Source organism: Mus musculus, chromosome 16 (genome assembly GCF_000001635.26).
Source record: "Mus musculus strain C57BL/6J chromosome 16, GRCm38.p6 C57BL/6J".
NCBI lineage: Eukaryota > Metazoa > Chordata > Mammalia > Rodentia > Muridae > Mus > Mus musculus.
Genome location: NC_000082.6, coordinates 92147826 through 92161877, shown reverse-complemented (window position 1 = coordinate 92161877; position 14052 = coordinate 92147826). Strand labels below are relative to the sequence as shown.

Here is a 14052-nt window from a genome sequence, read left to right as displayed (position 1 = left end):
GGTCTTCCTCACCACACTAATAAAAACCCGTTCCCCATTCTCCCAAGTTCCCCTCCCTTTTTTATTCTTTGTTTTCCTCCACCTTTCTGACCCTGCCTTAAAACAATACACTTGTCCTACTACCTTTCAATATTCTTTTCCATCTCCCCAATGAGAATGTGAGTTTCCCTGAGGGTAAGGGCTTTCGTGTTGAGTAGTATTGCCTGACACCTGGGAGCTTAACAAATATGTATCAAATACATAGAAACAAGTGTTGGTTGAGTAACTCTGCTGTAGCACTTTGCATTAATTGACTAAAATGCCCTCCATTTCCCTTTGTTTACATGAGTAAAATTTCCCTCCATGCACTTTGCAACACTACCAAATTGGGAGCATCATTTGGTTTTAGTTTCACACCAGACTCTGGTTTGTAAGGGAGCAAGGAATGAAAACTATCTGACTCCATAGATGTGAAAAACAAGACTCAGAGAGGTGAAGGTTCCCCAGCCTGTCTCTGCGTCACCATGGGAACCAAAGGGCCTAAGTCTCTCCCTAGGCTGGATTTTGTTTAGGGATGTAGGGCTAACAAAGATTGACAAGGGAAAAATGTAAGAGACTTATCTCATCAGAGTTTTACAGGACACAAGAAAAGCAACTTAAGGGAGAAAGGGTTTTTTTGGCTTATAGTTACAGAGTCAGGGTTAAGTCTATCATAGCAAGGAGAATATTGCAACAGGCAGGCTGAGCAAGATGCTGGCTGATCACACTGTTTCTGCTCAGGAAGCAAAGAGAAAGCAGGAAGTTGGGGTGGAGGACAGAAAACCTAAAACGTCGAAGCCACGGCTGCTCACTTGGTCCCTCCAGCAAGGCTCCACATGCAAAAGGGTCCACGACCTCACCAAACGGCAAACTGTGTGAGTTGAGATCAGGAATTCAAACAGGAACCCAAGAAAAACTGTATTTTGAGCTTAGTCTTGTCAACCTAGGATAAAGTCTAATTGAGAGCAAAGCATAGTCTATCTGCTAGGGATTGAGCCCAGGAAGACAGATCCGAGCAGCTGTGAGGATGCCTGTCACTCTACAAAGCGGACTTGGAGCTTGAGTTGACAGTCCCTGGATTTGTTGGACTTGTGAATAGAGCTGGAGGAAGTTAAGGCTTAGAAGGAATTGGCACAGGTAGCCTAGTGCACAGAAGGCCAGAAGGGGTCCCCAGTGTCCCAAAGCTCAAATGGAATCAAAACCAGGTATGCTTGCAGCCCAGTTCAAAAGCTCTGCTGCAGACCTCTCTGAGACCTTACTAACAATGGCTGCCGAGTTCTTGTTTTCCTTTGATCCTCTCAATGAAGAGCCAGCATCCATGTAGAAATATGTTTCTTGCACAAGATAAAACCTCATGAGGAATGCTGAGGCTTGCCCCGCCCCAGCATAGCTGTTGCCATTTTGTTCCATGCCTGCCAGCTATTTCATATTGTTGCTGTAATATGCCTACCCGTCACCGATGCAGAAAAATAACTTGACACAGAGCAGGGTCATGCTGACCACGTACCCTGTTACATTCTGTGTGTTCTGAGGCTTGCTAATCTTAAGGAATTCTACAACTATAAGCTTCACATAGGACCCATTGAATTAAAGGTCAATATGAACTGTTATGTCTAAAATGGCTTGTGCCAGGGCCGACCATTGAGGGGCACTTCCAGCACCTGTGTGTGAGCTCACTGTGGTTTTTGCAGTTTTAGCCTTTGTAAGCTGCCCCTGAGAAATGTCCAGCACACACCTGTAAGCTGTTATCCTGGTCAGTCCGTCTTGAGGGGTGCGTTCAAGAAACCATCCCTGTTTAACTGAGATTGATGTTCTTGTGGTTTGTGGGGCGACTCCTGGACCCCAACAAGATGGACCCAGAACACAGCAAGGTCGATCCTGACTGTCCCTGCCCACCTAGGAATCGTGTGAACCCTCCGGATCGAGAGGGGATGATCCATTCTCAGACTGGAGAATTATGGCAGCTTTTACCGGAACAGACGGGAAGATGGTTGCATTTGTATTTCTACAGTCATGGCTGCCTTGGGGGGTGGGGGGAGGGGCGGGCGGGCGGAGACTGGGGTTCTAGTTCCTATGTTTCCATGCAGAGGAGCAGAGAAAGATGCACAGGGGGTTCCAAGGGCTGAGGCCTCTCATGCCTTCGACAACAGCGCCCCAAGCCTGCTGAAGCACCTGCCTCTGCCCTAGTTCCCAGCTGCTATTCTGAGCCTTGGTCCCTACCTCGGGGCTTTGGGGTTCTTTGTGGGTTTCTATCTCTTCCTCCTCTGTCTATTGGCTCTTCCTGAGATACTTTGCTCCAAGAAGCAACACACCTGTCCTTTTTTCCTCCTTGTTTCTCTCTCCTACCTCCTACATGGACAGCTGTCACTGTCCTCTGTCCCTGCAACCTGTTCCAGGAAGAAACCACTTCTCTTCCAGGAAGAAATCACTGCTTTCCCCTATTGGCAGCAGCTCCTGGAACAAGGGTTCCTGGTTTCCGGGTTATCTCCTGGATCAAAGGGCATAAACAGGTCCGGGGCCCTGGTTGACATAAATTTCACGAGGAGGAGTTAACTTGGTCACACAGCCCTGGGGTTCTGGCACCTCCCTGTCCTCCCATGGCAAGTTCTCAGTCTTCTCCGCCCCCACCTAACACCCCCTCCTCGCTCTGAAAAACCAGTATGACCCTTCTCAGTGGCTCTGGAATTTTCTGTGCCTGTCTGAATCACAAGACTGTCTCACTAGGTCAGTCGCTTGTTTGGGACTCTTCATTGCTGTCCCACATCTTTGCTAACTTGACCCTTCTCTCTAGAACCCCACCGTTGTCCCAGGGTGGGCGGATCAAAGAAGACGCCCTGTTCTTTATCCCCACTACATACAGTGTCCCACCCAGGAATTTGGGTCGAGTACTGGAGGCGACAATCACGGGCAGGATTTATAGTGTAAGTGGGCAAGGTGAGAACGGGCGTTTGTAATATACACAAGGAGAAAGTCCACACCGTCCCCACCCACTCCGCAGTGACACACACCACCGCTGTCTCAAGGATTTTTGCTCACAAAGCTGCTGTCCTAGAAGTGGAAGAGCAGCGCGGTTTGGGTCCTAAATCAATAAGCAGGCCAGGCTGGGCGGGCGGCAGCCCCAATGCTCTTCAGGGGCTGCAGCAGAGAGCATGGAATTTTCCACCGGTGGGCAGACCCGCACAGCCGCGTCCCATTGGTGGAGCGCGGTGGCGTCGCCCGTGAGGGTGCGGAGGTGAGCTCAGCCACAGTGGGCTCTGCAGAGGGCGGGGCCGGGAGGGAGGCGGGAGAGGGGCAGCTGATCCCCAGCCATGGGGCTCTGCAGCTAGACTTGGGGGGCAGGGGCGGAAGATGCTCCCCTTTGTTCAAGCCCCACCCCTCCTCCCTCCGGTCTGACCCCAGACCCCTGCCCCTTTTTTCTGGTCCTTGTTTAACCCGTTAAGCTCCGTGCCATCAATAGATCCTGGATCAGATCAGTACCACGGCCCCAGGTGGGAACCCACCCCACAGGTCCACTGCGCAGCAAAGAGGTGAAAGATGATGGAAGCAGCAAGTGGTCTTTTTGCTTCTCTTAAACGAGAGAAAAACCCCCACAAGGACTGTAAAATACGTGCAAGACAGGAGAGGCAGTGTCCAATCAGCTCGCGGGCGCGCGCACACACAGGGCTACTTAGAGGAATTTGTGTGGGAGCCAGGCCTGCTACAGCTTTTAAAGCAGCCCCGTTTTGATTCTCATGGTTTCCCGTGTGTTGTGAAATCCACCTTAGTGGCCTTCCTTTGGCGAGCTGGAAATGTTTGTTGAGTGAATGAATGGACTCTGTGACAGCTAGGTAAGCCCTGGCTCATGGGGTTTTATTCATTTGTCATGTGACCTTGGACACCTCACGATTTCTTTGAGCAACTGAGGTTGCAGAAAGTTAAATGGAGAACTATTCTCTGACCCAACAATCCCATTTGTAGGCTCTAGGACACGGCAGAACAACCTACAGCAGACCGACAGAGTTCACTCCCAAGTGCCCTCGCAGGGAGGATGGGTAAACAGAAGTGGGCTCCCGTACACTGGGATAGTACTCCGCTGTGGAAAGGGAGGGCATACTGACATGTGTCAAGCTAACCCTGAAAAGCATGCCAGGTGCAATAGGCAGAGGTAGACAGAGGCCATAGAGAGCCGTGTGCCTGCTGAATGAGTCTGCTAAGACCCGCACAGCCCGGGTTCCTGAAGCCAGGGTGAGGGACCTGGGCAACCACCTGATGCCTACAGCACATGGGAATCCCCAGCATTACGGAGTACTGCCACTGGAGTCTGTAAAATGCTTAATTTTATGTCGTATGGATTTCCTCTTAATAAAACAATTTTATGTTTTGTTTTGTTTTGTTTTGTTTAATTTGTGTGTGTGAGTGTGTGTGTGTGTGTCTGCGCGCGCGCGTGGAGGCTGGGGGTTGACACTGGAAATCATCCTCATTTGTTTTATGACTCTTTCCCTTTATGCTTGGAGGCAGGGTCTCTCAACCAAACCAGAGCTCCCCACATGCTAATCTTGCTAGCCAGCTTACTCTGGGGATCTTCTGCCTCCACCTGCCTGGGCTGGAATTCCAGGTAGATCACCATGCCACCCGGAATCAGTGAGGGTTTCTAGGGATCTGAACTATGGTCCTCAAACTTCCAATGGCTTTAACAGCCAAGCTACCTCCCCAGCAGTTAAAACAATTTTTAATGAAGCAAATGACAAAATTGCCTGCCTGAAGATGAAATAGAATCACCTATTATAAAAAAAAATGTTTGAGCAAGTTAAAAGCCTGCATTCTGATTTCCTCCATATTATCTTCTGGGGAGGGGGAGAGCATGGCGGGGGAGGCGGAGGAAGGATGCATTTTCCCAAGTTTTCAGCTAAAAGTCAGTCAGCCCAAGGCCCACTCAGGTACCAGTTACTGAGGGGCCTGGGACTGCCTCAAGTTTCTTGACTAGAAAGACTTAGACACGGGACGCGAGGGTGCCAGAGAGCTGGAGGCGTCCAGTCCCTGTGTTGTTTCCCGGTGCTTCCAGTCACTGTTCTGCAGGGCTTTGAGGCACCATGGAAGCCATAGGAAGCTGTGGATGACAGGATGGAGTCCTTAGATCTAGAATAGGCTCCTTGGTCTGGGAGCCAACACCAATCCTGGCTCTGCCATCTTCCACATGGTGGGGGAGTACAAGCCAAGGCTTTTGCAGGAGTCCATTTTCTTATGTAACCAATGGGGGTTAGTGAAAAAACCCATTGAGTCAGCTAATGCATATGTGACCCTGAGGAGGAACCTGTGCTCAGAGAGCATCAACTGCACAGAAGAGGAGAAGGGAAACCATGTTCCATGAATACAGAGCTCTGCCTGGAGTGGCAGGACAGGGACAGGGAAATGCTGCCCCAGATGACAGGGATGGGAAACACAAATAAATGGTTTGAAGGGGGAGCCTGATTATAGAGCAAGCAGGTGGTGTGCCCCACATCACCATCCCAAGATATGAGTGGTTCAAAGATAGGGTGATGCTGACATTTGTGACACACACACACACACATACACACACGTACACAGGCACACAATGAGCATTCTTTTATTCTGACAGTGGAAGGTGTTCTGTCCCTTGTGATGAGAAAGTTAGCAAGCGAAGTTCTCAAGGATGCATCTGCAGTGCCAAGGCAGTGGCGACCTGAAAGGAAACCACGAACTAGCTCAGCTCTGAAATAAAAATCTTCCCCACAGGTGTCCTCTGGCTCATCTGCAGACTCCTCCCTGCCTGAGGTGAGAGTCATCTGGGAGGGTGGGCCTTCTACAAATCAGCCCTTAGCAGCAAAACGGAAGTGAGAATTTAACAGGACAGGGCGTTTCCTACTTCCCATCCAAGACCATCCTCACTCTTTGCAGTATCCACCACCATCTAATCATCCCACGAACTTGGTTGGACCTGCCTCAACTTGCCTTCTCATGGTGTGCTAGCATGAGAACTGAAGGGCGCACCAGTCAGACGGTCTGGGGTGCATCTCCCGTCCCCCTGCATGGTCAGCTTGTGTCCCCAAAGTTGGCTGCCACCAGCCACAGAGTGAAGAGCCCAGTGAACAGGCATTCCTGGGAAAAGTGCTCACCAACATCCCAGAAAAAAAAAAAAATTGTTTGGCCATAGGTGTCGTCAGACTTCAGGCTCCCTTTAGTCTTTCAAACACTCATGAAGTTTGTCCAGAAGACTTGTCCAGCTTGTAAGGATACAAAAAACCCACACTCCTTGAGTTCTTGATGGTGTGTTCTTTAAATAGCACCTCTCACATCTTCCTATATACTTTAAAGATATATTTTTAAAAGTGTCTGTGTGAGTGTATGCACTTCATGGGTGTTTCTGGGGTAAGTGGACCGTGCCGCCAGACAGAAGAACTGGTAAGATTGAGCCAGCCTAAACTCCAGGAAATCTCAGAATTGAGAATGGTAGGCGTAAGCCCAGGTCCCTGCCAAACTACCTGATCTGGAACACTTAACCATGACACCCCACTGAGAGGACCATGACAATTGGTCATACAGCAAAGAACCTGGACTTCTCCATGCTAAGGAGGTGTCTGGATAGGCCCTGAGTGATTAGCCAATGACCTTCCTTTCCTGGACATTCATATTCAATCTCTGCTTCACCCTGAGTAAGATGTACGCATTTACATCCGACATCAAATAAAGCAGTTTGGACGAGCAAGGACCACTCCTTCAGCAAGGATAGTGTGTGTTTGGTGGGGTGTGGGGGGAGCTTTGTCATAAAGAGCCCCACCCAAATCTCCCAGAGCAGACCTTCTCTCTTCCAGCCCCTCTGCACTCACTCGGATCCAGACTGGACTCCACCCCTGTCCTGTGCTCAGCCTGGAGCGTGTCCCCTCCTGCCTGGAGTGTAGGGAAAACGCAGGCCTCCTGACCCTGTTCCCACCTCCCATGGTCCCAGCCGAATGGGTACACAGGAGGTCTGAAACCACAGCATCAGCCCAGACGCTGCTGTTTTCTCACCTGGGAAAACTTGGTCTGGGACCTCATCATGGACTGTGTTCTGCCTCCCCTGAGTGGTTTGCCGGAGGTGCTCAGGCACCCCAGTGTTGAGGCAGACACAGTCCACAGCCTGACAGGTGTGGATGCCTACAGAGGCCAGGAGGTCCCCCGGAATTGGAGTTAGAAGCCATTGTGAGCAATCTGATGTGGGCGCTGGGAACTGAACGCCATCCTCTAGAAGAGCAGCACGTGCTCTTAACTGTTAAGCCATCTCTTCTGTCCAGCCATATGCTTTCAGTCACCCACAGGTGACCTTAGAGTGCGTAGAATAACATCAATAGTTGTTAATGTTGGGTTTTGTAGAGCCTGGTGGCAAAGCAAAGCAAAAAAAAAAAAAAAAGAACAACAACAACAAAAACAACCAAATATCTATTCAGTATAAATGCAATCCCACGCCCCCTTCCACGGGTTTTAAATCTACAGTTGGTTAAATCTGAGAATAGGAACCTGCAGACACTGGGATTCCACAGGAGACTGGATGCAAAGAAAAAATGCCCTTTATTGGACCAGTCTGATACCACAGATCTACATGACTCTGTGTGTGTGTGTGTGTGTGTGTGTGTGTGTGTGTGTGTTGCTGAGAATGGAACCCTGGACTGCCCACATGTTAAACAAACCCTCAACCACTGAGCTAGTCTGCCTGAGATTTTCTGAGGATTTATCTGAGTGTTTGTGTGTATGTTTGTGTGCATGTGTGTCTCCATACATATGTGCATGCGAATGAGTGAGTAGCCGAGCAGGTCTGAAGAGGGTGTTGGATCCCCAGGGAGTTGAGAGCCACCCGACACGGGTGAAGGCAAGCATGGATCCTCTGAAGGTACCACAGGGCTCTTAACTATTGAGCCATTTCTCCAGTCCCAACACCTGAAGTGTTTTATGTCTATGGAATATTACTGCCCACCCTCTCCTACCTCTACCCATCTCACAGACACAGGGAAAGAAAGCACTTCGCCTCAGATGGCAAGAAGCTTGTTGGGAAATGTGCCCAGTAAGTGAATACATTCAATGGTTAGGATTAGAAATTCATTCCCCACGCACTAATAGACACATAGTGTAGAAATGTTTAACTATATGTTTAAAAACAACAGAATAATTGTAAGAGTGGGAATCTGGCCGTTCAGGGATTACTACTGCGTTTACAGCGCTGGCTTACACACTTTAACGCCCACAATTATAGGTGTCCAGCATGCACCTCTGGAGGGGTCATAGGTCTCTGAGTCCTAGACCAAGGAATTAGACAGAAGCACAGGGATAAGCAGCAAGCAAGCTGAGGGGTTTAAGAATGAATACATCCCCACGGGAGGGAGTTAGAAGAAAGAGAAGGCTAGCAGCTTTCGTTTGCATTTCTCTGGTGGCTAAGAATGTTGAACCCTTTTTAAAAGCAGTTATTGGCTGTTTCTTATTTTATTGAAAACTGCATGCCAGTTTTCATCGGCCTGTTTATTGACTGGCAATACTGCTGTTTAAAATTTGAAATTCTTCTAGGTGTTAACCTCATGCTCTCTCTCCTGTGCGGATGCTAGCTTCTAACTGTTAAGTGTGTGTGTGTGTTTAGGTGCAGATAAGTGTGGAGGGAGGCCGGGAAACTGGAAAGGAGCCCGTGAAGTGGGAAAACTGAGCGTCCCGGGAGCAGAGGGAGGGAGGGAGGCAACAGAGCATCTGACAGAGAATGTCACCTGTAGGATCCTGTCGCCTGTCTCTTGAAGGCAGTCACAGTCCCTCTGAATAAGATAGAAATGGCTGACCCCCTCCAAGGACAGCACTCCATAATACCCGGAAAAAAATTAGTATATAGCATTAGTGTGTGTGTATATATATAATACACTAATATATATGTATATATACACTAATGGTATGTGTGTATATATACATACATATATATGTACATATATACTATGTGTGTGTATGTATATATATATATATATACTAACATATATACTATATATGTATGTATGTATAATATATGTGGCATTTTAATATAAAAGTGGAACCACTGTGCTAGATTCAATTAGTGAGCCCTTTGCTTTAACAAAAATCATGTTACTTCTCATGCAAAGAGATAATTTCAAGAATCACTTTCAAATCATTTCTATAGCTGCACCAAATTCTTGAACTATGTGAAGGTGTTGGAGCATCCCTACAAAGAAGGATGCATTGCAGGGTGGAGAGAGATGGCAGTGAGTTCTCATTCTCCAGCTACCCCAGGATAGCCTTGCAGAGTGGAGGATGAGTCCTTGTTTCAATAGCTACCCCAGGATATCCCTGTTGCCACAGTGCTGTGGTCAGGAGTGCCTGGGAGACTGCTGTGAAGGGGGAGATGGCCTCTCTGCGACATAATTTGAAACCACATGATTTTTTAATGCTGTGTAGTATTTCATCCTGTCTATAAGTGATGATTTATTGATAATCGAGTTGGGTTGTGTATGGGTCAGGAGCGGTGTTCGGCTACAGATATCAAGTTCCCAAAAGACACTGAATACAATGGCGATTTCATTCTCTAATATGAGGAAATGCCAGGGAGGAAGCAGCGCTGACAATGGGGTCAGAACGATGCTGTCGAGTTTCCCCCAAAGCATCTTCCTGTGTTCTCTCCTGATGCCTGATGCTTTGCTGGTATCCCGTTGCCCACTCCCAGCCTGCCAAGAACCCAGAGAACAGGCTTCCTCCCAAGGGCTTCCTCCCTCCAGCTGCAAACCCGAGGATCTGTGAGTAAAGGAAGCGAGGGTAGAAAGCCCTAACTGATTGCCAAGAAATCCTTTCACCAAATCTTAAAGCTTTTAGCACCCTAAGGTCCCTCCAACACCAAGTCTCTGGAAGAAAAGTGTACCTTTAGAGAGATGCAGTGTCCCAAGGCTTCTCAAATAAGTGTCCCTTTAGAAATGCGGGGGGGGGGGGGGGGGAGGAGAACTGGGAGAGAGGAGGGAAATTAGCTTGGGAGTGGGGAGGGAATCTCTGGGACGACAATAATGGATCAAACCTTTGAACTGTAAGCCGGCCCCAATTAAATGTTTTCCTTTATAAGAGATGTTGTGGTCATGGAGTCTCTTCACAGCATTAGAAACTCTAAGACACCAACTATGATATAAAGCAAGGCCTTTATCTCCTAAGCTATTACCCAAGTGCCCCAAGTGTATATATCATCTGTCAAGTGAGAGATGGTGGTACATGCTTGCCAAGCCAGTACCTGCAGCTACAGAGGCAGGAGAATCACAAGTTTAAGGTCACTTTCAGCTACAACATGAGTTTAAAACCAGCCTACCTCAAAAGTTCTAAGATGCTGTCTCAAAAAAATAAACAAAACAAATAATTAATTGCACAAATATGTAAATAACTAATCAATAACAGCCCCTGGCACATGCCATCATTTCTCTTCTCCATGGGAGAGCTTTTAGTGCTTTGTTACAGCATAATACAGTTTGTTCCTCTAAACTCCAGTTTTCTGAGCTGTCTTGATACTGACTTGGAACTATGTCAACCTATATTCCCTGGACTACATTCTCTAAGATCCCAAACAATGTCTTCTTTTTTTACCGTGGAAGATCCTGAACTTGGGTTGATAGAGGGAGGTCTCCACATGAACAGAAGACAGCAGGCAGTTTCCTATACTGCCCTTGCACAGGGTGCATCTCCCTGCTGGTGAGACAGCTTGTTGTAAACACTAGCCTATAAGGCTGACAGCAGGAGCCCAGGCCTTGGACTCCACATAACAGAGCCAGATGCAGGGGTGAGAATCTCTAATCCCAGCACTCCCATGAGATAGGAGGCAGCTAATCACAGGCTGTGGCATGCGTGCCTCCACTTAAAATCACACATAGACACACATGGACGCGTGCAGTAATAACTATAGTGTAATAAAATATGTAAATTATCTCCCCTGTCCTTTTGTAATGGGCCACCAAAGTTAGGACATTTTTGTTCAGTTAAAGAAGGATGTGTCATTTATAGGGAATAGAAAGGCCTCAAAAGCAAATTAAGAACTTTGCAAAAGATAAGCCTTATTGAGTAGCCAGGTTGGTCTCAGACTTGCAGTCCTCCAGCCTCAGCCTCCAGAGTCCCTGGATTGACAAGACCAAACTGTGGGTGATGAACGATTGAGGGGCAGATGAGGTGCTGAGGTCATCAGGCCAACTGCTTCTGCAGCTACATACCCAATCATGCCTCAGTGTGAGGGGTCGTCAACACTGAAGGTAGGAGTTTGTGTGTGTGCACATGCACACACACCTGCCTGTGCGCTTAGCTTATGATGTTTCCCTAACAATAGATCCAGCAACAGTGACTTCCCATCTCCCAGGGCATGATCTGTCAGATGTAACTCTTTGCCCACACTCACAAATGTCACACAGTCAGCCACAGTGACAGACAAACAGCCCAAAGTCTCTACAAACATAGCCAGAGAATAGTTTTCATTGCCACAGTTCAGTGGCTCCCACTCCAGGCTGCATCTCCAAAGCACCTCCCTGGGAAGATCTCTGGATGCTCTGTAAGCCCTGTGTCCCCTGGGGATGCCATGCTGCCAGCAGCACCTGCCATCTGACACTGCTGATACCCAGCAAGCAAGACTTCTGGAGGGAGGCAACCACGGTGAGAAGCAGGAAACAAGAGCCCTGCTTGCCCCTTAGCGAGTAAATCAGTCTAAGCTGCTACAATATCGATATCCATCTCAAAGGCCAGAGGGAATGAATGGAGCTCTGGGTTCAATGTCTCTCCCCAGAGCAAATGTCTCACTAAGTTCCATTTTCCTCCTCAAGCTCAGGTCTATTGTCCAGCATGTATGAGCCAATCTGGCCTGAAAGTGAGTAGGCTAAAGATAAAGCCATCTCTTGTTCAACCCTGCTTACAAAAGCTCACTCAACCAGCAGTGACAGAAGAGCGAGGTTTTAATATTCGGCCATTAGAGAGGGCACTGGCTCCTGGCTTCAGGCAGATGGCATTAATACTTGCTTTTAAAACGGAAAGTGGTATTTTCTTCACTCTTGCTCACAAGGGACTAGCCCACGATGAGGAGCCACAAAACTTAACCCTTTGAAAATGGAAAAGGTAGAAGTCTGTCTTCTGACATCAAGGACTATGCTAGGCACTTTGACCTGATCTTTAGACGCTGTGAACATGCACAGTAGAATCACCGTACCCAACAAGTGTATGCAATTGCTAGACATCAATTAAAAACATTTTAAAGGTGTGGTGGTTGAATATGCTCGGCCCAGGGAGTGCCACTATTAGGAGGTGTGGCCTTGTTAAAGGAAGTGTGTCACTATGGGTGTGGGAGTTGAGACCCTCATCTTAGCTGCCTGGAAGTCAGTATTCTGCTAGCAGTCTTCAGATGGAGATGTAGAACTCTCAGCTCCTCCTGCACCATGTCTGCCTGGATGCTGCCATGCTCCCCGCCTTGATGATAATGGACTGAGCCTCTGAACCTGTAAGCCAGCCCCAATTAAATGTTGTCCTTCTAAGAGTTGCCTTGGTCATGGTGTCTGTTCACAGCAATAGAAACCTAACTAAGGCAAAAGGACAAGAACATTTTCAGTCCCTTGGACAAACTGAATCGCATCTACTGCCAGGAGTTTGATCCTCAATTCTGTCCCTTGTCCCAGATCATTCATTCAAACCAAGGACTCCCTGCTGTGGAGGTCACATCCCACCTGCCACTCCATCCAGGCCCAGCCTTCCTCATCCACTAGCAACCTGTTGGCTCCTGAAGACACAGAGGGAAGGTTGCCTGGCTCAGAAGGAAACGTCTCCAAAGGCAAACAGACCATTCCTGCACTCCACTGCTGCAGATGTTTCTATGCAAATGTCCAATGGGAGGGTGGAAAATGCAGGAAGACCGAAGAATTGCATATCAGTCTTGTGGATGCTGGAGCTCACTGGGAATTTCTCCCTCGTACCTCATAAGCAGCAGCCAAAGACTCCAGGAGCCTCCTTCCAGATCTCTGAACCCTTGATATGTGCAGTAGAAGATATTCAATCACGATTTCACTTCCCTTCCAAGCAACAAAACTGTCTGAGCACAAACAGGACATGTGGTGGATGCTAAACAGATCAATTTTGTCCCTGGCCTGTCAGAATGTTCACTGGAAAGATGGTGGGGCATATATGTGCGCTTATGTGCATATGCACGTGTGTGTGTGTGTGTGTGTGTGTTTATTGTTTCTGAGCCCTAAGCCAGTGCTGGATCTTGCAAAGCAGACTTGGAAGTAAATGGCTTGAGCTCTCACCTGGAGCAGCTTGGCAAGAGTCTTAACATCTGGTATGGCCTTGGACTTTACATTAGCCAACAAATACAGCAAGATTTTCTGTGTACATATAAAGAGGTATGTGATAAGGGTGGATTGCCTTGTAAAATCATGGGGTGGGTAACAAGTCTTAAGACCTGATGGGTGGTCTCAGCAGTGAACATGGAGTCCAGCAGGCACCTGATAGCACTTCCAGGCTCAAAAACAAAAATGAAAAAAGATCAGGCAGAGAAATAGAGAACTATAGATAGTAGAAGAAAGAGCCAGTTTATAAAGAAATAACTTCTATGACAGTGGAGGTTAGGAGCTCCGTGTAGCATACTCGAAGGGCTGGAACTTTTATAGGCCATTTGCACAGGGGCACCATTCCTTGTGTTTACACATCATAGGCTTGATCCTGCACGTCCTCCCTGCTACCTGTGGGCCCTTCCTGGCTTTACTCTCTGCCAGCTGCTTTCCTTTCTATGGTAACCTCACAGTCTTTCCTGCAAGATTTTTCCTGGACCCCACAATCCAACCTGCTATCCCACCACAGTGAGGAGGCAAGCTAAGAAGATGACCTGTCAATTTAGGCAAGACTAAGCCTTCCTGACAGCTCATGGCCGTACAGGTGTTTCTTCCAAGTCCCATGCGGGCAGTGTGAACACTGCTCTTCTGGTAACTAAACTGGACCTGAAGAACAGCATATACAGTTAAGGAAAATTCTAGATGGCGCCGTAAGGAACGCAGTGGCTGGGCTGGACAGATGGCACCGCGG

General features: G+C 48.1%; 2 long non-coding RNA genes across 4 annotated transcripts in view; both read right to left on the bottom strand.

Moving 5' to 3' along the window:
- Gm41496 overlaps positions 1-14052 on the bottom strand; it is a 63989-nt gene that overhangs the window by 27845 nt on the left and 22092 nt on the right. The window lies entirely within an intron of this gene.
- On the bottom strand, positions 5587-8830 carry Gm41495. Its single transcript, XR_876254.2, has 2 exons — positions 7024-8830; positions 5587-5698 (listed from the first exon to the last, which is right to left on the bottom strand). It is a non-coding gene; the product is annotated as a predicted gene, 41495 (long non-coding RNA).